Below are 21,712 nucleotides of genomic sequence, written 5' to 3'. Positions count from 1 at the left end.
TGGGTTATCAAGTATGCCAGACTATTCTGATCCTGACTGGGTAAAGCTAAGGAATAAAAATGTAGTAATATCTTATAATAATAGTACAAATAAGGATAAGGAGACTACCGTTCCAATAAGAGGACTTCATAAAAGTAGTAAAGAAAACACTTTGGCTGACCCCAAACTTCAAAGGAAGGCTTGAATGGAAAGCTCAACTAAGTTTAGGGCAGCTTTACATTTCATTATAATAAATAATAGTTCTCCTTAAATTCCCAAGTTCAAATGGTAGCATCCATTAGTCTCTACTAAATTCTCTGCTAAATTTTTATTAAGTATAGCAAAAGACACTCATGCACACAAAACTGAAAATTCACAACAACATTAAAAACCAAATTATACCAGAGTTTGTGATGAGGTGGTGGGGAGTAGGAGTGTGAATTTGTATGAAAATTAAGGATGTTTCATTTATAAAGAAAATTATGGTATGTAACTGAGAAATAAAAAAAGAAAAGTTTTAAATAAATGCCAAACCCCTTATTAATGTAAAATCTATCCTACTGGAAGGTGTCAGTGAATCAGACTCTAGCATAGATAGGAATTCAGTAACAGGTAACATCCAGACTGGAGAAAAAATGGAATTAATTTGTTAAAAATAATTCAACATAGATTAATTATTTTCATGCAAAATTCAAAGCAAATCAGATGGAAATAAAAATCAATATTTATAAAATATCTAGATAAATGAGGATATCCAAGCTTAAAAACTATGGAATGTATCAAAATAAAAAAGTTTTGTAGATTGGACAATATAATAATGTCAAAAATAACATGGAAGAGGGCATGGTGGCTCCCAACTACTCTGGAGGCTGAGGTGAGAGGATCACTTGATCACCTGAGGCCAGGATTTTTTTTTTTTTTTTTGAGGCCAGGAATTTGAGACCAACCTGGGCAACATAGTGAGATCTTATACATAAAAATAAATAAATAAAAACAAACATAGGAGGTTTTATTACAAATACGTCAGAAAAATGTTATAACTATTGCCTTTTTACATTTATTATTCAAATTTCTAATAATCAATTTTGGGGTTTACAGTTGGATCAGATGGTGGTCTATATATACCAAGTATGTAATGTTAAAGAAGATACATATTTCTTTGTATTCATGGATCTTAGAATCCAGGTCAGTCAATATTACAAAAGGAAATATACAACTTAAAATTTGATCAGTGTTACTAAGCAGAAATATAAGAAATATCTTAAGAGCATTTAAAAGGAAAGATTTGAGTGAATAAGGTGAGTCCTTGAGGCTATAAGTGGAAGGGGCAAAGGGAGAAATTCCAGACAGAAGGAGCACACTGTAAGATACACCTATAGGGTGAAGGAATTTCAAATATTTAAGTTACTGAAAGAAATGTCCAACCCCGTACCTGCTTGCTGTCCTTTGAAAGTCTCACAATGAAAACCCTGCACTGTCACGTAAGTAGTCAGATTACCTGCTGGAGAGACCACATGAGGAGATCCTGGGCCTCCATGGAGAGAGACCAGACTCAGCTGAGACCAGTCTTCCTGCTGCACCTGCCCAAATACCACTTATGTGAATAAACCATCTTAGACCCTTCAGACCCAACCAGTCACCATCTAAATGCCACTGAGTGAGTGTAATAGTTGTTAGATAAGGCAGACTTCTGCCCAAATTTCTGATCCACAAAATCATGAGATAAATAAAATACTTGTTGTTTGAGGCTAATAAAATTCATTTGAGGTATCCTTATAGTTAGGTAAATATATCACCCACATCCAAATAAAAAGGTGCTAGATCACCATTGTTTTTGTGTCTGAGTAGTACTCCATGGTATACATATACCAGATGGAAAAACAAGCACCATATGTCCTCACCATCAAATTGGTATTAACTGAACAACACTTAAGTGCACATATAGCAGTAACATTCATCAGGTGGGAGGGGGAGAGGATGGGTATATTCACACCTAATGGGTGTGGTGGGCACCGTCTAGGGGATGGACACACTTGAAGCTCTGACTTGGGTGGGGCAAAGGCAATATACGTAACCTAAACATTTGTACCTCCATAATATGCTGAAATAAAAAATTTAAATAAATAAATAAATAAATAAAATGAAAACCTCCCTAAAGATCTAATAACCATATAGGCATATGTTTCTAGGTTTTAATAAGATCTTTCTCTGCCTGTGGTACATAGAACTGAGAGCAAAGTTTAGTTTGCATTAAAAGTTCTAAAACTATAAGGGTGAAGGACAGTGACCCTGAATTTTGCTTCTAAAAGTCAGAGTTTAGGAATTCCAGGAGGCTCTCAGTCCTGTGGCAAAAAAGTTCCCCAAGGTCCCTGGGTGGAAAGCATCAAGAGGGAATGGAAAGTCTGAGCTGTGTCCTGATTTAAATCAAAGGCCCTAAGAGTTGGTAAGGGTGGGCTGGCCTTATTGTAACCAGTCACTAGGCCACAATGCCACACTTTGGGCAACCATGGCATACGAAGTGAGGGGTAATCTAAAAAGTATGAGCCTTGGAAGCTAGAGTGAGGTGCCATTACATCATTGGCAAGATGCTGGATCAACAAGGACATCATCACAGCAATGGACATGCATAGAACCTAAGTTCAACAGTGACATTGCATGGCATTAATGCCTCTATTCTGCAAATATCTACTGAGCACCTATTGTGTGCCAGTCACTTAAGTGCATGAAATAAAATGGTAAGCAGTAATTACTGCTCCTTAGAATAAACAGTGTTAAACAGGAAACAAAAGCAACAGCTCTGGCTGATTCATGAAGGATTCTAGTTTGGAAACAGAATTCACACTCTAAGCGTTAAATAAGATGGAATCAGGGAGAACTTAGAGTTTTCAAAAGGGAGTTACAAATACATTCATAAATGCCTCAAGAATCTTAAAAATATCTACTCTTTTTGACTCAGAAATGTAGGAATCTATTATGAATCTATCATGAGTAATATATCGCTTTCTAAATGTGGGGAAAATTATGTAATGAGAACTTTATTCTGATGTTATCTAAAATAGCTATAAAAACAGACAAACAAAAGTTAAAACCACCTTGACCTTCCACTGTAGGGGAATGATAAGTAACCTTCAGGATAGGACTGAAAACTAAATGTTATTTACCACAAGTAATGAATGGGAAGTAGTAAGTAAAAGTTAATTTAAAAAAAAACAAAATTCAAATGGTAATTATATACTATGATTTCAAAGTAGTAAAAAAATGCACAGATAAAAATCACACCAATTATGAAATCATGCCAAAACATTTTTTTTAATTTAAAACATTTTTACAAAGACTATGATCTATTTTTAATTTTAAAATCCTTCATATTTAGTGTTTTAAAATTGTTTCAGACATATCATGCATTTTATCTAATTTGAAGACAAACCAGAGCCTTCTTTCTGCATAGGCTCAGAGACAGACATGCTAATACTGATTCTGTTGTACCCGTTAGGTAGGACACATTGAATCACTCTCACAAAGCAAATTTCATGGAGGTTAGTGTCTTTTTAAGTCGTTATTCAGCACCATCTTTTTAGCACTTACCTACATTAATCATGCCAGATGCAACTGAACATGTATGTCATGATATTTCAAATAATAAATTGTAGTCTCTTTTAAGAGTGAAGCCTCATGAAATCATTCACTGCCTTTCTCAGTGGGCTTGGTGAAATTTTTTGAGTGCTTTATAACCAGTTCTATTTGAACTTTCCTTGAAATGCTTTCCTAATGTTCCATTTTTATTAGAAGGCTAGACTTTATGTTTTCCATTTTTAAAATGAGCAGTTCACCAACAAAGATCTCATCATAAACCAAGCTTTTGTCTTTGTGTGTTTTTTTTTTCCCTAAGAGAAATCCTTTAATAACTCAACTGAGTTTACAGTTTTTGAGTTATGGGCCATTCACACTGATGATAAAAACCATAGCATTCACACTTATCCAGTGAAGTATATTAATAGTGTATTCAACTTGACATTATAACCAATATGGCCCTCAGGAGTTGGCCCATAAATGTCAGGAATTGTCGAAGTATTAAAGCCCTTGTTTCTTACAGGCTATAGTAGCCCCATCTTGTTCTTTATCCCCTTACTGGTGATGTTTCAAATGTAGTCCCTGAATGCACATGTATTATATACATACACATAGCTGCCTTCAGGGATCTTATATTCTGATTGTAAAAATAAGACATTTAGAAAAATGACTGCAATATATGATTCATTGTGTAATATAAGCCAAAGAAAATAATATGAGACATTTAAGAATGTATTTATTGCCAAATCTTCATATGACTTCTTACAATTAAAACAAAAAACGCAGTTTGTCAATATATTTAAAAAGGAAAAACAAAAACAAAACATGAAAGCATTAAAGTCCAAAATCCTGAAATAATTAATCAGGGGTTTGCCTGAACAAAATCCTTAAAGGAGTTTTTTTTAATACTGGAATTAAGCCCAGAAGTCTGTGTCTGCCCAGAGCTAGTTTAATGTTTTTGTTTAGTTCTTGTTGTACTTCCACTATGGCTCTCCTGGGTGTAGCAAGGACAGAGAGAGAATCTCAGCACTGTCACAGTTCCTGGCCCTAAGTTAACTCATCCAAGTCCCTAGAAGATGAAGCTTCTACATTTTCCCAGTCTTGGGTCCCTGTGATTTTCTTCCTGATACCATGTCAAGAAGCAGAGCACATGGGACTATTTGAATATGTAACTGCACTGACTTGACCAAATTCCGTAGGAGAAACATAAATTTTATAGTACCCGAAAGCACTCTCAAATTTGCAAACTAAATTTAACCCTCTTATGCATTATGCAGACTCTCTCCTTTTCAATTTACACTTTAACTGTCTTACAAAGTCAAATTCTTTCTCACTCCTTCCCTCAGAGTAGAGCTAGCTGGACCCGCTATGGCTTAGCATGTAGTTTCTGGTTACCTCATTTGCATGTGATGCTTCTCATTATAATGCCATCTTTATAAAGTGGGGATCCTATTCTCCAGGCCTTTGCAAGATTATTACATTCTACGTGGTTAAGCTCCTATTGGTGTTCTTCTATCCCCCTAAATTATTTAGTTATGAGAATGTAAATACTTATAGTTTACCACCTTATTATTATTTGTATTTTCTCAACAGAGTTTCACTGAATAATATGGTGTTTTTAATTTTGGGCATTCTACCCTAATTTATTTTAAGTCTAAAGTGATATCCTCTACTTATGAAATAAATTTCCACATTTGATTCTCCCATCATTAATTATAGCTCAATTAATATTCACCCACTTTTACATGTTTTCCCAAATTTTTGTCTCCTCATTAAAAAGAGTCCTGTATTTTTCCCTTTCTGTCCTTATTTTTACAATTCTTTCTCTATATTTTTGCCTCCACAACACAATTACAGAAAAGGATAGTATAGCTATTATTATTACTAAATTACATGAAATAGCAATAGTCTTAATTTTTTTTCCTGAGGGTAGCATTCTCTTAACCAGGTTAGTTATGAATCTGGAAGCATCTTTTGATCATTGTGATAACTTTAACTCTTCCTCACTTCATTGTTTGAGTGGCAATATTCTTCCACCATTTCTTTACTTTGTAGTTTATTGACTCCTATATGTATAATTTTAAATTTTTCTTATCATATGAGCCAAAAAACCGGCTCATTACTGATTTGCTATATTCTCTGCATTCCTTTCATCGAGGCCCACTCTAATTTCCCTAATTGGTGCTCATGTTAGGAACCCATCCATCCCAAGGAAACCTTTCTGTGCACTCTAGACCAAGAGCATCATATCGCATGTTGCATATGTCCACACCAAAACCCATTTATCAGAATCGCTATTCCAACTCTCACAAGGATTCCAACTATAATCTGACATCTCTGATAGTTGCATTCTGAATCAGGTTGCATCTTGCTCAAGCCTATATATGTATATAACATTGAACTTTACCTGACAACTGATATGTGAGCCACGTTATTTGTATCTATTCTAGACAATATTCCACTAGATTGGCCAATTGGGTAACTGACAAATAAATTATGAAAGTAATTCACCATATGAAGCTACCAGTACTATTGTAGTTCAGTAACAAAAAACATGGCAAAAGCCAAACACACTACTTATCATCATTTCCTTATATTCCTACTAAGAAGCTAGCAAGTGCTAAAAGCTTTAGGAATTGAAGATACGCTATTTGTTTGCATATCCTTACCATCATAAAACGTAGCAATATTCATTTGCATTTGCCAAGTTATTCAATAGGGAGAGCATGAGATTTTGCTAAATCCACACTGTTGATACTGAGATATCATAATTATCATGCAAAAAAGGGTTACTAAGTCACCTATTTGTGTGACACCAAGACTGAGGACAGAGTTATAATTGATTCCACAAGCAGGCTTCCTACAGAAATGCATTGGGTTTATCTAAAAAACAAGTGAAAGAGAGAAAAACAGAAAAAGAAAAAGTTGAGTACAAATCAACTCTAATATAAAGTATACAAAGAACCACACAGAACTTTGCAAAATATAAACTTGATGATGTGAAAAAAGAGCAAAAAAAAATATGACATTGGAAACATAAGCTACTAAATACCTAATAGAATTATAAGTCTCTGATAAAATATGTTTTTATGTACACATTTATGTGTATGTGAATATATGTATATTTATATATAAATATGTAATATTGCATCACTCATTGGGCTTCCTGGAAAGAAGACTCTGGGCAAATTTTAGCATGGAAAACATTTATTAAGGAATGTTCTTGGGATAAATACCTAATACCTTTGGAAGGAAAGGAAAGGATTGGGCAGAGACAGTGCTGCTGCTGATAGCATAAACGACCATCCCTTTCTGAGAACTGACCTTAACCTGAGGGAGCTTTCTCATTCATCAGCCAAACACACTGGTAACTCTGGAGCTGGGATGGCCATTCTGAGTTTATCTGCCATCTTAATCTGTCATTGGATGCATACTGCCCATAGAAGGAGGCGTGGCCTTGGGTCAGGCTGTTTTCTTCATCTGAGGCAATCCCCAAGAAGGCTAAAAGTTAGAGACAATCTTATGGCAACTCTCCCAAAAGCTTGGAAAATAGTTCCTAACTTCTTATAAGGGGAACAAGGTAGTGCATTGCAGCATTACTCACAGATGTTTAAATATGGTATTGGGTTATCCTTACATAATTGCAAACATCACCATTCCCAGTCTACTCTTTTCACAAATTCTTGACGTGTATCAAACATCCCCGCAAGTGACTTTTTATGCAAAAAAAAAAAAAAAAATGCTTTTCAATATGCAATTGCGAAATTGACACTTGAAATGAAGATTTGCCCACAGAGGTTAACTGGGGAGTTCTCTGGGGAACCACATGTTTAAGAGAATGAAGAAAGAAGAATTGAGTATATGGAGAATTCTAACACTGATATAGTCATGTTGGTCATCAGCTCACCCCAAGGGAGATCTGGAGCTGAAATAGTCCCTTCAAGGATGCTCCTAATTAAAGTAGGGGAGCGAGACTTTGTGCCCTGCATTAGTCAGTTAAATTATATGGACTGCTCCTTGGGCGAGGGTGAGGCCTCGGGCGAGGGAGTTCCATTTGGCCAAGGGCAATTCCCGGAAAGGCATGACAGGTATTTTGTCAGCAGCAAGAATTCCAGGCAGCTGTGGGAATGAGTTCCTTTGTCCTAAAAGGGGACCCCATGCATCATCCAAATAACTTAAATTAAGGATATTATTCAAAAATATCATCAAAAGCACACACTAGGTTTCCTTTATGGAAAAGAGTAGTAATAGTCTATCGCACATACAGTTCTGTTAATAACTTTATCTCTGTTTATACAGAGCTACTTATTTCTTTTTATCTATCATAGTCTGTATGTGTTAGAAGGAATAAGGAAAATAAACTATTAACAGTGGTCTTCAAAAACATTCTCAATAAGAGTGCTCAATAAGAATTGTCATATCACTTAGAATATTTAATGTAAAATATGTGTCCGTTTCATTTTTCAGATATGTGAAAGTAAAGTTGAGAAAAATAGAGAAGGTGGTGTAAAATCTCTCTTCTTATATCCCAAGATTCTAGTATTAAAAATTTTATGAAAATCTCTTGTTACAAACTGATACAGTGATCCATGCCATACCTTTCTGCTCTATGCCTAATAATAAAAGTAACATTCTTAATAAAGTATACAATGGATAGGACTTTACAGTTTTCATGACATAAAAATTATTCAGACATAAATGAATAATTTAAATATTGTGCTTCTGCATTAGTCACTTCAGGCTGCCATAACAAAAATACCATAGATTGAGTAACTTAAAAAACAGGAATTTATTTTCTCAGAGTCTGGATGCTGGAATTCCGTCCGAGGTCCAGGTGTCAGCACTGTTGGGTCCTGGTAAGTACTGTCTTCCTGGCTTACAGACAACTGCCTTCTCACCGTGTGCTCCCGTAGCCTTTCCTCAGTGCCTGAACATGGAGAAACAGAGAGAAGAGAGAAGGAGCCATCGCTTCCTCTTCTGATAAGGCCACCAATCCTATGGGATTAGGATCCCAACCTTATGACCTCATTTTCCTTTAATTATCTCTTAAAAGTCTTATCTCCAAATACAGTCACTTTGGATATTGGGGTTTTAACAAATGAATTTGGGGGTGGGGTCATGATTCAGTCCATGGCCTCTTCTTTTAAAGGCAACTTCTCCCCTTTTTTGATGTTTACTTTCAGGCATTTAGTTACTTTCACTGCTTTAAATCAAGGGTTGTTAGTATTCCCCTTCCCTGTCAAATCTGTATTGCATCATTTTCAAGTAACAGCCAACTATTAGAAAAGAATGTAGAAATTTTAAATGTTATATATAGTAAATTAAAATAAATTTTGCCTTGCATCTATACCAAGTTACACAGAATGTTAGAACAAAAGAAAATTTATGACTTATTTATGGTTTATAAGTTCTTGCATAACATTCTGAGTACTTTCATTGTTTTAGATATAATTTTGTAATGAAACTTTTCTATTTGATTTTTAAGGTTTTTCTCTATCTAGTATCTGATTTAGTTGCTATAATTATTTATGATTTATCTATATTAAGATTATTAACAACTTCTGTAGCTGTAATGATGTTCTGTAGTTTGACTACGTGAACCACCGTGTGTTGCAAACACTACAAGTATATAATCTTGTTCCTTAAAACTATTTCAAACTTGGTTTGTCTTATGGTTACTTCACAACTCATACATAATATTAGTCTTACTTTTAGAGATATTGAATTTGCTAACTAACTAGCAAAAGTCATGCTGTGAAATCATAATGTGAATTTTCTTCCTATTGTCTAGGACTGTTAAATCTATCACCATTGTTTCTAATACTAACAAATATGTAGGCATATGCATTTGAAAAGTATAAAGACTCATAAAAATTAATCTTTTTATTCCATATATCCTAAAATTAGGTCATAAAATGGTTCTGAATTATGATTCTGAAATGGAAGAAATCACTCAAGTATGTTAAGGTAATTACCACCTGTAACTCTGGGCATTGTTTCTCAAATGCACCATGCATGTCTTTTATTGCTCCTGAGCAAAACGAAGTCATTTTTAACATAAAATTTAATAAATCACATCATCGACTATGTACTAAAAACTCTGTAACATGGAAACAATTATGCATGATTAATGGGTGAAGTAAATTTCAACTAGAAAGAGGGTTGTACTGCTTGAAAAGACATCTCTAGGTAAGAGGAAGGTCTGAAGATTGACTTGTAGCTAGAGATTAGGAAAGTTTTTGAAAATGGTATATACCTCTTTGGATAAGATTTGTAAGAGACCTGTGGAGTTTCCAGGTTATTCACTAAGATACAAATCAAATGCAATAATCCTGTGAAAAATTTGTAAACTAGAGAGAGGGTAGGGTTATAAAGTTATAATTAGTGGATTCCATTGTCTGTCAGAATTCTCCATGACAGGGTAGTCATGGTTACACCTGACCATGGTTTCACACGACATAAATCAGGACACTGGCTGCTTTCACAGAGAATTTTAAATATCGCTTAACAATAAAGAAAACTGTACATAGTGTGGCACCGGTAACTAAATACAGCATCCTTTCTACACAATCTTTGTCAGATTAACATAGTTCCAATTTAGCTGTCAGTAAAATTTCTTGCCCTTCCTGAGGTTATGGGCCAGCTTCAGTCTTATGCTAATTACTTAGCCATAGTCACAGCATCTAAAATGTACACAAACATTTTCTTCACACCTCTCTTTCTTTTGTTGGATGGCAGACTGCAGAAATGACCTACTGTCTCCTCACATAGTTTAGCAGGGAAGAGCGTCGCAATGCTGTCTGGAGTTAGTGGCTACACAAAGAACGGATGCATTAGACTAACAAACACATTGCAGCTCATAGCTCCACCAGGAGCTAAATGAGGCCTTTATTTTTTTTTTTTTTCCCAAGACAAAAAGAAGCTCAGGCCCTGCAGCTGCTCCATAAAATATAGTAAAAAAAAAATCACTGGAATTTGAATAAGAAGGATATGAAACAGACTGATTCATTCACAGTCCCATTTTGGGATGAGCTATGTGGTTTGGTTAAGTGTAATTGAGAGCCATTAATCTACCCCCCAAAATTATCAAAAAACATTTTTTATAAAAGATATATAAGTAGTTTTTGCTCATACTGAATGTACCTGTGTTTCTGTGATAATTGTATTGCATATAATGGTTCCACAGTGGGTGTTGATTACATAGCTTTGTTAAGGGCTGCATAAAAATACCTCACATGCATAGGAGGTTTAAAGAAATATCCGTGGTAACTGGGTTCATTTATCAGCATTTATTTTTAATAAAGGCAATACTTTGTAAATGAAGAATAAATGAAAGTTATTGTAAATGAACAATAAAAATGTCAACAGTCTAAGACTTTAACTTAGATTCCTATCTGGAATTTATCTTCTTACATGTATAGTAAATGTACAATGATGTAATTTTTGCCACCATAAAATTAAAAAAATGATAGTCTCTGAAATTCTTTTGTATTTCAGAAGTATTTCCATCACTCCTACAAAATCTTCTATAATTTTAGATTCAAACAATTACAGTTGCACAAACTTTTATAAAACCTCAGCACCAAAATATTCCAAAGACACTATTTTCTTTAGGTTAAGAATTTAAGAAATAAGTTTAAACAAATTAAGAAGGACCTATGCACATCTAAAATAATTTTGCTAATGGTGTGAGAAAACTGAGTGCCTCCCAAATATCACATTAGTATTTCTGAAATATAGGAGATAGGTAGAGAGATAGCTTAGATCCCAGTATTATGTTCTTTAGACAAAAGTGCCTAAGTCACAGTGTACATCTCAATACAAGTGACAAATATTGTTCCCTCAATTTCTATTAGCATGTTGCAGCTCTGCATTAAGCAAGACAATTAGTAGTTTTTTGTTAGAGTTTCCATAGTGTATTCCTGAGTTCCTATTGCTATAGAGCAATAACAAATATAAGGTATAAGATAATGCAATGTAATCAGAAGGCAATATTAAATTAATAGGAGCTTTCTTGTTCAATAAATTTTATCTTTAAGATTACCCCATACAGTCTTTCTACAAATTCCTATATGGTTCCATTAATTAAAATACACAGAAACTCTTCTGATAAAAATGCCTGTATAACCATTGGCTATGTCAGTGAAGAAAATCAATTTCATTATGCTGAAACAATAAAAATGGTACCATGAAGTTTGAGAATTCCCCTTATTCACACAATAATGGCTCTAAAAGTGTTGGCACTTTCTAAAATTTGATCTGCCATCAAAATAGGAAGTGATCATCATTCTAGTCATTCAAAGCTTTACCTTAGACTGAAGCCTAAAAAGATCCTCCTTGTCTCCTTGTCTCCTTCAACCCTCACATTCAATCCATCTCCAAATCTTGCAGAGAGTAGTGCCTAAATTGCTTAGAATCTGTGTTCTCCTTCTCAGCTATTTCAGCTTTGATTTGAGTTTCCCATTCTTTTCCCTGAGTGACTGCTGTTGTCCCCTATCCAGACAACCTTCCTTCAGAAGGTGATCTAATCCTTGAGATGGCTTAGAAAAAATAATGGATTTTTCACCATGCCAATTCCAAACTATTTACAATACTCTGGATGTAAAACATTATTTTGCATTTCTCTACCCTGTGAATTCTATTTAGCACTCAAAACCTAATGACATTTTCTATTTTATGACACTTTGACCATTTACACCAACACTTCCACCTTTTATGTATATTTATTGCAGTTTAAGTTTCTTTAACAATCATTTATTGAATGTTTATTTGGAGTCAGTCCCAATGCTGGTTTCTGGGCAATCCCTGCTCTGCATAAATTTCAATCCTATGAAAATAGAAAATGTACTCATTCTGGTTCAAGGTAAAAAATTCTGTACTAAAATAACTAGAGGATACTATGCTACTGTGTTTATTTGTAAATTCTTTCTCTCCTACTGGACTATAAGCATTTTGAGGGCAGAAATTGTGTCGTACTCATTTTTCATAGCCAACACCAATAATAACCTCTTGCCTATAATATATGCCTGGTGTTCAATGTGAGCTTTGTTTTGAGAGCCTTGAAAGTGATTTCAAAGATAGGCCTGCAAATAGCCTTTGACCAATGCTAGCTAGCATCAGGGGAACTGCTGCAAAGGCCTCCACAGCCACCGCAGACATTTCTCTTTTTTTTTTTTTAAACATTTTGAATGTTAATAATTTATACAGACAATAATTATAATACCTAACATTTGTTGAGAGCACACAATATTTCAGGCACTACTATAAATATTTTATATGTATTAACATATTGACTGTTTTAATGTTCACAGGTTTTCTGTGAGCTGAGTACTTCTATTATTATCATCATAATGTAGAAACTGAGGCACAGAGAGAATTCAATGACATACCCAAATTTCCATAGCTAGATAGTAGCAGAGCCAGGCTTCAAACCCTGGCAGTCTAGCCATGTTCTGATATTTCTTTCTCACTTCTTTTGATGGTTTCTGCCTTAGGGCCAATGACATTGCCAGGTTTTTCTGATGAATGCTATCAACAGGCACTTTTCTCAGTACTCAGGCCAAAACCAACATACAGCACATTTCAGATTACATGAACTTTCCCTCAAAATATTCTATAACAATTATATCTTTAAGTTTATATTAGCATATGTCATGGGTTAACACATTTTCAATATGTTTTCTTTAATTCTCCCTTTTGAAAAAGCATTATGAAGCAAGTTTTGCTACATTAATTGAATTAATATCAGTTTAGACAGGTGGCTGATACATTAAAGGTCATAAAATCTTTAAAACTTAACTTTTAATAAATTGAATTTGGTTTATAAAAATGAGGATATTTGATTTGATACTTTAGAGAAATTTTCTACATTTTAATCCAATATTATATTTTCAAATATTTCTAAATTGATTCTCTTTTCATCTCAGTGTTATGACTTTTTTAAAGCTCAAAATGAATTTTAGGCCCTGTGAGTGCAGGGATCTAAGCCTGGAAGCTGTGTAAACCTACTCTGGTAAGCGGTGGGTTGCAAAACTTGCCTTTTTAGTTCTTTTATCACAATATAAAAACCACAGTGGGATTATTGGGCAATTGAAAATTGGTGGTCGTAAACAAATTAAGCATGATAATAGAGCTGCAGTAAAATAAAACCTTCATTTTAAATATGTAATAATATTTAAATGAACAATTTTAGGTTAGTCATAATACATAGCAAATAACTGAGCCCAATTTAGAAGAAAAAAGCAGGAAGAGCAGTTTATCTACTGAAGAACCATGTTTTAATAAGCTCACAATCTGACACTACAATATACTTCATTAGGCCATGGAGGCAAAATTAAAATGATGTGGGTCATATGCTGAGATTGCCTGCCAAAAATGCTTTAAGCACTGTAGAAATTAGGAGCAATATTTGGAGACTAGCTTCTTTCTGATTCTCTATGATTTCTTTTTTCTACTTTCTTTCTTTTCCCATTTATGGAACTTAAACCTCCCTTTTAATCCTAAAAGGAGATAAATGTATATGTAATTTCTTAAGGATAAAATATTTCAATAATTGTACTATTCAAGGGAAACTAAATAGCAAATAAGCATTACAACCAACTCAAGGTAGCTCTCAGCAAAACTGAGACATTGACAGTATTGGCAGTGATGATTCCCGTTGTGCTCTGTGTTCCTCTGGGCACCCAGCACCTGTGCAGGGCTCCTGACGCCCAAGAGATCCCCTTTACCCCCTAGTCAATACACACACATGTAAAGAGGCAACCCATCATGAACTCTATTTCTAAGTAACATGCCATGCATAGACATTTCCTGGCACCCTCTCTTCCAAATGCAATATTTGTCCCTTATCACAGTCTTTCTGGTTATTATGAGTTATTTAGGAAATCCAATTCCCATTCTGTATTGTTGGATGCCATATTTTCTTTACTGCTCTGAAACAATATAATGTAGAATTTAATGGAGTGCTTTGGGAGATAAAACATTAATGAAAGAGTGGATTTTAAAGGTGACTTAGCCTTTTTTGGGATCCTCCAAGGAACATCTTTCTGTTATTTTCTTTCTGTATGTGGGACTTTTCTTAAACTCATTGCTAACAAATATTTAATTGAGTAGATTCTATGGAAGTCATGCTAAAAATTGTGAAAGATGCAAGATTTTGACCATATTGAGGGTTCCAAATACATAAAAACTGAATATGGGTATATACTTGTGATGTTGAAGGAGGAATTTATGCACTAAAAATACACAGGAACTGATTCTGTCAGGAAGAGCTGTCAGATAAATTGGAAGATATCCCGTCAAGATGTTGCTATAGATCCTGCCCCGTGCATATGACAATGATATATCAAATAGAAAAACAAAACAAAACAAAAACTCATTCAAAAATAGAGACAATCTTGTGGACTACAAAGAGACCATAAATGTAAAGCAGAGAGTGGGTCTGAAGCCACAGTCCTGCAGGCTTCTGGCTTCCTGGTGGCCAGGAGTTTGACTCCTGTGGGTAAAGGAACTAAATGTGTTCAGGGGAAGACAATGGGCTCAAAGCCAGGCTTACTGCTGGAAGTCAGGCGTTAGGAGTGTACTCTCCAAGTTCTTGAGTGCAAACTTTTATTTCTCCAGCAAAACAGTGCTGTTGGTCATTGGCTAATGCTATGGGCACTAGCACACTATAGATGTACCTAGTCATAGAGACATGTATAACCTTGGTACCAGGACAGAACCAAGCCTCTTGTTGGCTTGAAAACTGGATGTGCAATAGCATCCATATCACTGCAGTGCATGAGCCACAGACTAATTGTAAAACTTGAAGGGAGGGAATAGATGGAGGTGACTATGATGAAGGCAAATGTTAAACAAGAAGAGAGAAGCATGAAAGGAAGCAGGGAAAGAATCCCCAACTTACAATAAATAGAAAACCAACATTTCAAAGCATGTGAAGGAATCTAATACTAAAAAGAGCAGCAAAAATAGAAGGTTAGAATAAGAATTTTGTTTCATATGAAATAATAGCATAGAATATTCTAACAAAAACAAATATATGTTATAAAGTATGTACATTAGGTTATGTTCCCCAGGAATCAGGATATGAAATGATTTGCATGCAGGCCTTTTACTGGGGAGTGCTCTTGGGAACAGCACTTGTTGGGCAACTAGGAAGTAGGACTGGGCAAAATGAACTGTGATGCATTTGCCAAAAAAGGACTTAGTCAAATCCAAGGAAGCTTGTGGAGCTAAGATGCCATTTTAGAGTTGTTCCGAGTTAAGGTAAGGAGCTCAAATATTTTATGCCCACATTAAACAATCACTAGAACAAGGCTGCCCCTAGGAAAGGGCCATAAATTTAGGAGAGGCAGTTGTATTTGGTTAAGGGAAATTCATGGGCAGGGACTCAACTGGGAGCTGTCAGCAGTCAGTCCTTCCAGTAACTGGGGGAATGAATGCCTCAGTCCTAAAGCAGGGACCAGAGTCCACTACAGTCCACCATTTGTGGGAATAGTCCTTTCAGGACCATGGTTGTTTTCATTTATTGGGAAAACTAACAGGGCTAGAGAGGTGACCTACAGCCATTTCTGTCACAATTAATTTCATAGCTGTGCTGACAATTGTCATCTCCTTCTTCTACCACTCCTCCTAGACCTTCACCCTCAGCTGCCACCTCTGCTGATTTAAGTGACTTACTTGATGGCATGTTCAAACTAAGACCCTGAGGGCTCTGCGCCCAGGTCACCATGGCCTTTTCATGCTATTATTTTATATCTATCTATTTATCAAATTCAATCAATGAAACACCAAGATACACCCAGTGAATCACTTAGGTGTCATATATATTTTTCTCTGACTCCCTTATGAATCAGCAACAATATCTTTCAGAGATTTCCAGAATCAACTACCTCTGTCAGAATTGTGAGTTCTTTTTTACATCCTGGTCTCTTGGCATGAACTCAGAGAGATTGGATGGTCGCCATTGCTTAATGTGTAATTAGATAGCTTCTGTAATTTCCCCTGGTGGAAGCATACACCTTTGGGAACAGAGACATATAAACCTGCAGAACCTAGATTTGGGGGAAGAAAAACATAAATTATCCAGGTATCTCATTGGGAGTCATTATAAGTAGAATCATTTCTGCTTATATCCCTCAGATCTTGTACTCATATGTTCAATTTATTAGGGATATAGCACTATAAAATTGTTTTTAATTTAGGGTATAATCAGTGTCCTAGAGCAGCAGTGCTAAAACTTTTTGTCACTAGGGACTGGTTTTATGGAAGAGAATTTTTCCACAGATGAGGTGGGATGGATGGGAGATGGAACTCAGGCAGTGATGTGAGTGATGGGGAGGGGAGTGACTGTAAATATAGACGAAGCTTCACTGGCTTGCCCATCACTCACCTCCTGCTGTGTGCACCCCCTCCATGTTTCATGGAAGACAATTTTTCCATGGGCAGGATGGAGCTCTGCGGCCTAGTCCCTAACAGGCCACAGACGGGTACCAGTCTGCAGCCCCAGGGTTGTGGACCACAGTCCTAGAGGATGGCTCTCTTTTCTAATGGGGTATCATTCCCAAACTAGTTTCTCAGGAATGCCTCTGTTAGTCTATTAGCCCAACAGCTTTGGGAGGTGAAGTTCATGATAGAACCAGTAGTGACTTTCTGTTTAATAGTGCATCTCTCTTCTAGTAAAAAAGGTTCTTTGGTTCTCTGCAAGCTGCTGGATCTAGAACACTGAATGCCCTTAAATAGTGGCTACGCCTTAGGTCCTGAAGGCAGGAATGTCAAACCTCAACTTGGAATAGATGTTGATTCCAGCCAAGATGAATCATTGTTTCTTTCAGGGTAGAAGATGTTCAATGTAATAAACTGACCACCAAAAAGCTGGTTGGTCTTCATGAGAGATAACACCATATTGAGTTTTGTGATGTGACAATTCTATGCGACAATTTTACTGAGCCATGAAGTGCCCAGACATTTGGACAAACATTATTCTGGATATGTCTGTGAAGGTGTTTCTGGATGAGATTAGCATTTGCATGTGTAGACTGAGTAAAGCAATTTGTCTTCCTTAATGCAGATGGGCTCGTCTAATCAATTAAGGACCTAAATAGAACAAAACGGTTAAGAGGGAACTTCTGCTGCCTGTTTGTTTGAGCTGTGACATTAGTGATTTCTACTCTTCAAACTCTGACTGAAACATTGGCTCTTCTTGGCTCTTGTCCCTGTTGATATTCAAATTAGAACTTATACCACTAGCTCTCCTGATTCTTCAGCTTGCCAACTGCAGATCTTAAGACTTCTCAGCCTCCATAATTGCATGAGCCAATTCTGCATAAGCCAATTCTTTGTAGTAAATCAATCTGTCTCACTCTCTCTACATATGCATCACACACACACACACACACACACACACACGTCCTATCTATTGGTTTTATTTCTCTGGGTAACCCTGAGTCTCTCGGCATTGGTCACTGACAGTGGCAGTAACTGAATCAGCCTTAGCAAATAGGAGCTCAAGTTCTCGGGCCCGTTTATTACATCCCTTCAGGTCATCATTGCTACTCCACTGATGTGCCCTAGTGCCAAACTTGGGATAGCTAAGTATGAAGTATGGCTAATAGCAACTGGTCAAGACATTGTTTCTACTTGGGTTTTTAATGTCTGTTTTATAGAAGATGCTCTCTGGTGGGTACTAACATGAGAAACAGTAAACTTTGGTCACTGGGTTACTGCCACAGGTTCATCCATGACTCATTCCCAGTCCTCCCTGTCCATAATTTTTTGAGAAGTCAGTTGTTCTATTTCATACATTATGAAGTTTTAAAATTTCACTATTTGGCAAATTTTTGCTACAAATGGAGAATTTGAAGAATTCCCACAGATTGAAGAGAATGGTGAGTCAAAACTGAGTAGCATGCTGAATTGTAGAAACAACTGAAATAGCATATATATATATATATATATATATACATATAGCTAGACATTGTTAATGCAATTGCTATCTATAATCTCTGACCTCTCTGACACAAAGTTAGAACTCCCATCCCCATGATAAGAGCATGAAATTCCAGTTTAATTTTTCCATTCATGTTTTTTTAATTGTGGTTAAAAAAAGACATAAAAAATTGATCATCTTACCCATTTTAAGTGTTAAAAAATGGTTTTAGCATCATCAGTAGTGTTTGGTTTGCTCACATTATTGTGCAACAGATGTCCAAAAGTTTTTAATCTTGCAAAATTAAAATTACATATGCATTAACCAGCTCTCATACCCACCTCTTCCCAGTCCCTGATAAACACCATTCTAATTTCTGTTTCTACAAATTTGACTACTTTAGTTACCTCATACAAATGAAAGCATACAATATTTGTTTTTTGAGGCTAACCTATTTCACCTAGCATAATGTCCTCAAAGTTCATCTATGTTATTGTATGTGACAGGATTTTCTTCCTTTTTAAGGTTAAATAATATTGGATTCTATGTATATACTACATTCTTTTTATTCATTCATCCATAAAAAGGCACTTGTGTTGCTCCCATCTCTTGGCTGTTGTGATTAATCCTGCCATGAACATGGGTATGCAAATATCTCTTCAGCACCCTGCTTTCAATCATTTTGGATATATACTCAGAGGTGAAATTGCTTGATCATATACCAGTTCCATTTTTAATTTTGGGAGAAACTACTATACTCTCTTCCATAGGAGTTGCTCCATTTTACAATCCTACTAACAGTTCAAAAGGATTCCAATGTCTCCACATCCTTGCCAACACTTGTTGTTTTCTGCTTTGCTTTTGTTTGTTTGTTTTGATAATAGCTGTTATGGGCTGAGTTGTGTCCTCCAAAATTCATATGGTGAAGCTCTAACCCCTAGTAGCTCAGAATGCAACTGCATTTAGAGATACAGCCTTTAAGGTGGTGAACAAGTTAAAACGAGACAAATAGGGTGAGCCCTAATTTAGTCTGACTGGTATTCTTAAAAGATGAAAAAATTGGGACACAAGCAGAGATTCAAGGTGTAAGCACATACAGAGAAAAGGATGTGAAGACACAACAAGCTGGTGTCCTGCAAGCCAAGGAGAGAAACCTTGGGAGAAATCAAATATACTGATACCTTGATCTTGGACTTCTAAGCCTCTAGAATTGTGAGAAAATGCTTTTCTGTTGTTTAAGCCATGCAGTCTGTGGTATTGGCTATAGCATCCCTAGCAAACAAATATAGTAGCCATCCTAATAAGTGTGAGGTGATAATCGCATTGTGGTTTTGATTTGCATTTATCTAATGATGAGTGATACTGAGTATTTTTTTTCATATGTGTTTTGCCCATTGGTATATAGTCTCTGCAGAAATGTCTGTGCAAGTCCATTGCCCATTTTATAATCAGATTATAAAAAAATCAGTTGGTTTTTGTTATTATTGTTGTTGAGTTGCAAAAGTTCTTTATATTCTGGATATTAACACCTTATCATATATATGATTTGCAAATATTTTCTCCTACTCAGTAGCCCATGATGTTAATATTTCATATTTTCCTTTTCTAAGCCCCTAACTGAGTAGCCAAGTCATTTGCCACTGTCCATGAGTCTACATGTAAATTTAACCTCAGGCCAAATTTTACTTTCCACCCAAAGTGGATAACCCTGAGTGGGGCTGTAGAATAGCAGCAGTCCTTTTCAGCTTATATCCACATACCAGTGTGACTCAACCATGATCCATGTTTGGCTTTTTTCCTCCTGCCTGCTACACATAAGATTATTCCACCTGTGGTCTTACATGTAAGCTGAGGGAGATGCATTTGCCCACTTGCTCTTGAAGGTTATTTACGCCTGCTGAATCTGCCCAAGTTCAACCTCAGAAGTATTTTAATAGTGTTTTCATCATATGCTACATTGTTTCTTTTTCTGCCCAAACCTGACTAGTGGAGATCTGGATGTGGAGTCACTTAAATTCCACAGTCACAGACTCAATCTCTTCCAGGGTTCATTAGTATGCTGAGAGTGCTTTTTTTTTATGTTTTGTAATTTTCTGTTTTATATAGCTTTGTTTTGATCAAGAAACCTAGAAGCCTACATTGTGCTTCTCTCACTAGGACTTACCATAAACTCCACATGGTGTCTCTCCTTCCACACCAATTCCTCTAACACCATAGGGTTGTGCAGGCTTTTTTTGGCCCAAGATCCAGGACTAATTTCTCTGAGGCCTTGATCTGTTGCAGAACTTTTCCTTGTTCTTGGCCCTGTGCAAACATGACATCCATCCAACTTACTAGATAAAAGTGTCAGGGAATTATTCCAAGTATGGAATATAGGTTCTAGAACAAGAAGAAACCTACCTCTTCTTCAGGTGATGGAGCTTGTGAGATAAAATAATCTATTGTTTACTTTCAATGGAAATATTCTGGCATTCCCAAAACACTGACCCTTATAAACTTTGCTGATGTAGTGGATCTCTGAATATTCCTAGGACTTATCAAAGCTACCCTCTGAGAACCAAGTAGAACAAAAATATTAATAATTTTTTAAAACTAGGCCCACAGTACCACAATTATGGAACATTATAGGTAATTTTAAATGTTCCCAGAGAAAAAAGATATATTGCTTATGAATTTGTGACATAAAAGAAAGACATCATCAGACACTTGTTACAGACAGCAAGAAAGATCTTTTTTAGACTACTGAAGTTGGAGAGAGAGACTACTACAGGATAAACTGAACTCAACTTCAACTAAGACAAAGATGGCTGATATTTTTAAATGTAAAACAGAGGGAAAAACAGAGATGATGTGGAAGTGAAAAAAAGAGGAATAAAAAAGGGGACCAGGAAGGATATAGAGAAATAAGAAATTATAGAAAGGTGTCAAATGGACAATTAATGGAAATGGTGTGGCAAAGTGGGTTAGGACAATGTACACTTTGCGATTTAGCAGCATTGCATTTTCCTGAGCAATGTCTAGCAATGGGTCTGGTGTCACCTTTAGGACACAAACTAGGACAGGTGGAAGGCAGGCTAAAGTCTGGTCAAGTCTCTTAGCACTGTGTTGAAATAAGACCTTGTGTCATGTGAAAGTTCATAGTTACTGACAACAGAACACTCATCAACAATGATAGATACAGAAAATTAAGGAATAGTATCATCCACAGTGTCCAATACATAATTTAAAAAAAAGAAC

The 21,712-nt window shown here is 35.8% G+C and overlaps 1 pseudogene; it reads right to left on the bottom strand.

Moving 5' to 3' along the window:
• LOC138395966 (small ribosomal subunit protein uS15-like) overlaps positions 1 to 21,712 on the bottom strand; it is an 87,559-nt pseudogene that overhangs the window by 16,247 nt on the left and 49,600 nt on the right.

Source organism: Eulemur rufifrons, chromosome 15, assembly GCF_041146395.1.
Source record: "Eulemur rufifrons isolate Redbay chromosome 15, OSU_ERuf_1, whole genome shotgun sequence".
NCBI lineage: Eukaryota > Metazoa > Chordata > Mammalia > Primates > Lemuridae > Eulemur > Eulemur rufifrons.
This window is presented reverse-complemented; position numbering and strand designations above follow the sequence as displayed.